This window comes from Anolis carolinensis, chromosome 1 (assembly GCF_035594765.1).
Source record: "Anolis carolinensis isolate JA03-04 chromosome 1, rAnoCar3.1.pri, whole genome shotgun sequence".
Taxonomy (NCBI): domain Eukaryota; kingdom Metazoa; phylum Chordata; class Lepidosauria; order Squamata; family Dactyloidae; genus Anolis; species Anolis carolinensis.
In genome coordinates, this window is record NC_085841.1 from 145,407,355 (window position 1) to 145,414,514 (window position 7,160).

Below are 7,160 nucleotides of genomic sequence, written 5' to 3' on the forward strand. Positions count from 1 at the left end.
TATGGGAGTCTTATTGTATTTAAAGAAAACATTTACAGATCAATGAAGAAATGGGATGGGATAGAACAAACTTACAAATGAAGACACACAAAAATGGTAAAGACTAATCTAACCATTTCCAGCCCCACATTCCCCTGCCAAAACCAAACCCAAGGAAGTGCAGAAGAAAAAAAGCATGTTTTGTTGATATGTGTATGATCTATTTCCTGCAAGATGCAGTGATTTTTTTGTTTCCTGAATGAAGCATTCCTTTAACCTTTGAGAAACAGAAACATAACTCGTATCATACTGTTTCCCAGAAAGCACAATACTTTGCTATTTTTGACATTTGACCAGGTGCAGTATAGCTAGGAAATTATAATAAAGCAGTGGATGTAATTTTTAATAAGAATAATGGGCACATACCATCAATAACTTATATATATTTAAACCTTCTGTAACACTGAGACCCATCTGACTTCACCGATCAACATCCATTACTGAAAAGGAACATCAGGTTCCACAGTGACCTTGAGTCATTGCTCCAGGCTTTATACTGCTGAAACAAAGCAGAATTGGACACAGGGTCCAAGACTAGAGAAGATAAATGCCAGAAAGGAGAGAGAGGAGGGAGTGCAACCTTCCCTGCCTCTTCCTTTTTTTTCCAGTTCCTGAATTCACTGATACAATCAGCATAGACATTAATTGGGGCTTCTGCCGTTCAGCACCATGCCAGCTGAAATGGAAAGGTTTTTAGTTCAGAATCTCAGACTTCTCAAAGGTGCCCAAGGGTGCATCTACACCAGGCATGGGCAAACTTTTTGGCTTTGGGGCTGCATTGCGAGTCTGGCCAGAAGGCTGGGAGAGAGGATGGCCAGGCACACACTGGATGGAGCAGGCTTGGGTGGGGGAAAGGGAAGGGCCAGGAGTGGGCAGAGCAGGGCCTGGGTCATCCTCAGGTTGTCCTCCCGGCATAAGGATGGGCTACTCACCACATCCTTATGCCAGGAGGAAGGCGGGACACATGGAGACTGCCCCGATCCTCCTCCCCTGATCCTCGGGCTGTCCTCTTGGCATTATGCTGGGAGGAGGGCGAGACAGGCAGTGGCTGAGAGTGCTCTAGAGCGCTCTCAGCCACTGCATGCCTTCCTCGAACTGTCCTCCTGGCATAAGGACAGGGCGCTCACTCCATCTTTTTGCCGGGAGGAGGGCAAAACATGCAGTAGCTGAGAGTGCTCCAGAGGGCTCTCAGCTGCTGTGTGCCTTCCTCCCCCGTCTTTTTTGGCATTCGGATGTGGTAGGCTGCTACCCTGTTTCCCTGAAAATAAGACATCCTCGGAAAATAAGACCTAGTAGAGGTTTTGCTGAATTGCTAAATATAAGACCTCCCCCAAAAGTAAGACCTAGCAAAGTTTTTGTTTGGAAGCATGCCCACTGAACAGAACACCAGAGCATGCAGGATTGGTAAATGTACATACCAGTTGTACATGGAAATAATGGCAGTAACAAGAAATTATTTATAGGATTCACAGTGTGTCTGGTTATGTTGGTTTGTGATGACAACTACTGTACACTACAGTATATAATAAATGTTCATTTTTTTGTTCAACAATAAATGTGAATTCTTTTTCATGTAAAAATAAGACATCCCCTGAAAATAAGACCTAGCACATCTTTGGGAGCAAAAATTAATATAAGACACTGTCTTATTTTCGGGGAAACATGGTATGTCCTTATGCCAAGAGGACAGGGAAAATGAGGAGGGCCTGAGGTAAGTGCCCAGTGGGCCGATGCCTGATCTACACTTCCCATGCCTGATCTACACTGTAGAGTTGTAGTTCTGTAAGGCACCAGCGCTCTTTGATAGAGAAGGCTAAACATATTGTAAAACTGCAATTTCCACAATTTCATAGCATTGAGTCATGGCAGTTAAATTAGTATCAATGTTTACTTGTTCTATAGTGCAGATGCTCCCTTAGTCTCTATCCACATTACAGGAGTATAACTGTTTGACATCACATTAACTGCCATGGCTCAATGCTGTGATATTCTGAGATTTGTAGTTTTGTGAGATATAGGACACAGGAGACCATGAATGCATCTACACTCTAGAATTGATGCAGCTTGACATCACTTTAACTGCCATAGCTCAATGCTGTAGACCAGTGGTTCTCAACCTATGGGTCCCCAGGTGTTTTGGCCTATAACTCTCATAAATCCCAGCCAGTTTATCACTGCTGTAGAATCATAGGCATTGTGATTTTGTGAGGCACCAGTGCTGTCAAACTATATTCATCCTTGGAGATGATCCACATTACAGAATTATAATATTTTCATCGCATCCTATGGAATCTTGGGATTTGTAGTTTGTTGTAGACCCAGAGCTCTCTGACAAAGAATGGTAAATACAGACTAAGACTTCATCTACACTATGGAATGAATGCAGTTTGATATCACTTTGGCTGCCATGGTGCAATACTTTGGAATCCTGGAATTTGTAGTTTTACAAGGTTCGTGGTCTTCTCTGTCAAAGAGTGCTGGCTGAGGCCACCAAATTACAACTCCTCTGATTCCACAGCATTGAGCAGTGGCCACTGAAGTGGTTTCGAGCTGCATTCATTCTACAGTGTAGATGCATTCATGGTCTCCTAGATTTGTTTGGCACAGACAGATTAATAGTAGGAGGGATATAAAAGTCTGTGTAGATTTGTAGGCATTCCTCAGACTGATCAGCATCCTTACATGAATTGCACACATCTTCCAGGAGTGCAATATCTTGAGATATTGCTAGACTTTTCCCCAAATCAGCACCAGCCACCATAGTCTATGATCAAGGATGATGGGAATTGTAAGTCCACAATATTCAAAGGGACACAAGTGTCACACTTCTGCCCTAGAGAAAGCAAGCAAAACAAGGAAATGTGGAAATTTCTGGATGCAGAAATTTGTCTTTGCAAGAGCTTTTGTGATCTCCATTAACCTGGAATAGCCACTCACTCAGTCGGTCACTTTTATTCTAAGCCTCTATTCCATAAATGAATCAATCAAAATAAAGAATAGCTGCAAGAAACTCCAAATAAATTTTAACATTTCAAATAATCACAAAGAGCCACACTGCTGTGAAGCACATAAGTACCTTTGGCACAAGAAAGGAACAGAAATGCTTCAAAAGTCAATAAAAAAGATGTTGGAAGCCTATATGGCACTCAAAGAAAATTACTTACAGCACTAAGTTCACATTTTTAAAAATAAATAAATAAGGGGAATAATTACTATCTAAACACTTGACTCCACAGAAGGAGAAAAACAGACATGAGTCAATTCACAGTATAGCTATTCAAGAAGAATTAGTCCCTTTTTCATTCAGGATCATTAGGAAGCTATGAAATCAATAGCTCATGGGGGGAAAGCATTTATTTGAAGTTGCCAAGACTTTGTGTCAAATAGAACTTACCACAGAAGGATGGTTGTCGTAGGGAAATGTTATGTGATTTCAACTCTGCTAAATCATGGGTTTGGGGCCCGCATATCTAGCTATCCAAAGGATTGAATGAAACACCCCTAGACCTTCCGCAGATATATAAACCTCTCTTGCTTAGATTCCAATATAACTCACAACCTGGAAGGATGCCTGCCATAGATGTGGGCAAAATGTCAGGAGAGCATGCTTCTAGAACATGACCATGCAGCTCAGAAAACTCACAGCAACCCAGAAACACAGATGGGTTGAAGGCAACATCAGAGGCATTTATTCACCTTGACGTCAGCAGAGTCTGTGCTCCAAAGACTGACATCCCCAATAACATGAACACATGGATTTATTTATAGTACTGTGAACTTGCAGACCGAAAGGTCCCAGGTTCAAGCCCCGGGAGCAGCGTGAGCGGCCGCTGTTAGCTCCAGCTTCTGCCAACCTAGCAGTTCGAAAACATGGCAATGTGAGTAGATCAATAGATAATAATAATAGTAATAATAATAATAATAACCCCTCCGGTACCCCTCTGGCGGGAAGGTAACGGCGCTCCATGCAGTCATGCTGGCCACATGACCTTGGAGGTATCTACGGACAACGCCGGCTCTTCGGCTTAGAAATGGAGATGAGCACCAACCCCCAGAGTCAGACATGACTGGACTTAACGTCAGGGGAAACCTTTACCTTTTACCTACTTTAACAGCAGTACAAAACAATACAACTTTGCCACACTGGTCTTCTATTAGTTCCAGTGGGTGCTGCCTACGATCCACCATCTCATTGGCGGAGATGCACGTCTGTTGCTACTGCTGATTGGCTTCCAGGAGATGCGGGAAATTTGATGAACTTCCAATTGGTTTATTTGAAAGTGTGCATCAGTTTATTGATCTGCCTAAGGAAATGATGTGTGCAGAAAGGAAAGCAGGTGGCCAAGAGTTAATGGGCCCTGATGTCTTAGTGCCAGGCTAAACAATGGGTGCCAGTCAGATGGACAAAAGAGTGTTTGGGGTGCTGGTGAATTTAATGGAGGGAGTCTGATTCAGTAAGATAGATGAGGAAACATTCCCAGGGGGAAAAATAGATAATATAAGGAAAAGAACTGTGTGGCTTTTCCCAAATCCCATTATGTGTTCCATATGTCCTCTTGAGGGATTGTGAAGGGATTGTGCTAACGAATGTGTAGTCATCCCCTGATGTCTGAGGTGTGTGTAGTGCTTGGGCCACGTTCTAAGGGAGTCCATTGAAGGGTGGCTTGAAATTGGGGAAAGGGTCCATGCGGGCTCCCTCCCTATTAGTCTCCGCAGACTCTGGGGTTCATTCTTTTGGGGTTTGGTTTTCGATAACAGAAGGGAAGTGGTGTAGCGCAATTTTAGATACTGTTAGAAATTCCATTTCTAATCGTAAAACAGGGTTCTAACATCATGGCAGCACCATAAAAATATTATTTCAAGGCTGGAAAAAGTCAATGGTACAAGAACTCCAATGGTTTTTGTTTGGAAAAGATGTGTAAGAAATCAGTTAATGTGTGTGCATCAACTGCAAAATGTGATGCATGAAGCTGATTGGTTGAGCCATCTCTGGAGAGCTGTTAAGACTTGGAGTTTTTGGTACTGTTGCAATTTTGTTCAGGCTTGAGCTAACCAGGTGCAGAATCAGTTTGAAGAAAGAAGTAGAGAGAGAGAGACACAGAGTTTGAAATGTGCTCTTGCTTTTTCGGTTGCTGGAAGGAATGTATCCAGTCCACATGGACAAAGGAAAGACTATTTTAAATTTCTCATAGAAGGACATTATGTGAGTTGGTGCAAATGAGCACATTGTACATATGTTGTTTAGGGTTTAAGAAGAATAAAACCATTTGTTCTTTATTATTCACCTGCATAGCACATATCTTCTTTATCTGGCAAGGCAGTGCGTGGGCAACACATTTTGATTTTTCATTCTGTCACATAATTCACACATTTGCTTAAGTGTTCATGTATCATAAATAGCCAGTGTGGTGTAGTTCTTTGGGTAGTACACTAATAATCTGGGGATCAGGTTATGAATCCCCACTTCGTCATGGAAAGCCATTAAGTGATCTTGGGCAATTCACACTGTCTCAGCCTCAGGGGAGGGCAATGGCAACTCCTCTGAACAAATCTTGCCACAAAAACCCCATGATTAATTCACCGTAGGGTCACTTTATGTTAGAAACAAACTGAAGACATACCACCACAACAACCATGTGCAAATATAGAGGGTGAATGGGACATGTCGTTACTTTACGCGTATGTTGTGGCTGATAGGAGAGATAACACCAAGAGCGATCCTTTGTTGAGGCCGAAAAGTACGGTTGAGGTCAAAAAGTACGGTTTTATTTTCAGCTGAGACACTGGCGTGGAATTTCCTCCTAAAGCAAACCAGAATGAGGATAAAGGCATTGACTTTCCTTTTTATACATCTTCAAATACAGGCAAACAAATAAACATGCTATTACATACGTATCATCATCAGTACGTCACTTTACATGTCTACATACATGAGCATATATATACATGTCTCAGCATTTTCCTATCAAAGCACTCTAAAAGCAGCTTGTAGCCAGTTACAGATAACTAGGGTTCAGCTATAGACATCAATCAGGGGCCTATTTTGACCTGTCAGGCGAGAGAAGTCCACTCTCCCTCCATTAGCCGTACCAGGGACCATCTTGCACTGGAACAGGCTGCCCTGCTCTTCCCTGTCCTGCCAGCTTGTGCATTCCTAAGAATCTAACACAGAGAGAGGCTGATTTTTCTACATTTCAGTACTCCTAATGTACATACATTATATGTCTGAAAATTATATATTCCAGTTCCTCATCAAGTACAGCTTCCTAACTTGGTATACACTTGGGATGCATCTACACAGCAATATGAATGCAGTTTGACACTACTTTAACTGCCATGGCTCAATGCTGTGGAATAATGAGAGATATAGCACTGAGCCACAGCAATTCAAGTATCAAACTGCATTCATTCTAGAGTAGTGGTTCTCAATTTGTGGGTCCCCAGATGTTTTGGCTTTCAACTCCCAGAAATATTAACATCTGGTAAACTGGTTGGGATTTCTGGGAGTTGTAGGACAAAACACTTCTGGACCCACAGGTTGAGAACCACTGTTCTAGAGTGTAGCTCACGCATGGGCAAACTTGGGCCCTCCAGGTGTTTTGGACTTCAACTCCCACAATTCCTAACAGCCTACCGGCTGTTTGGAATTGTGGGAGTTGAAGTCCAAAACACCTGGAGGGCCCAAGTTTGCCCATGCCTAGTGTAGATGCACCCTTAGTAGGCAACCGAAGTTTGCATCTGCACATGTTGTTCAATAATTCTTCCTTTTACTGGTTGCAATGAGAGCTCCAGGCACATAATTTTGTTACTATTTCAGAGGTGATTTCATAAGACACCAAGAAAATGGATGTGGGCATTTTAAGGGCTTAATTTGAATATCGCTTTCCTTTCATTCTTCACAAGGGTGGCATTTTGAAGGACAGCTTGGCAAACACCAATTAGGCAGCTTAGCATTTGTGAGTACATGATAAGATTCAGAAATCGCCATTCTTTACTAACTTATTGTAATGTTGTGTGCATTTCCTCTTAGACAGTGACAGGCTAACAGTAGTTTCTCCCTGCCTCTTGCAAATAAATAGATCCTCTTATCTTAAAAAGGGCAATAAATTCTCAAGCCTGGA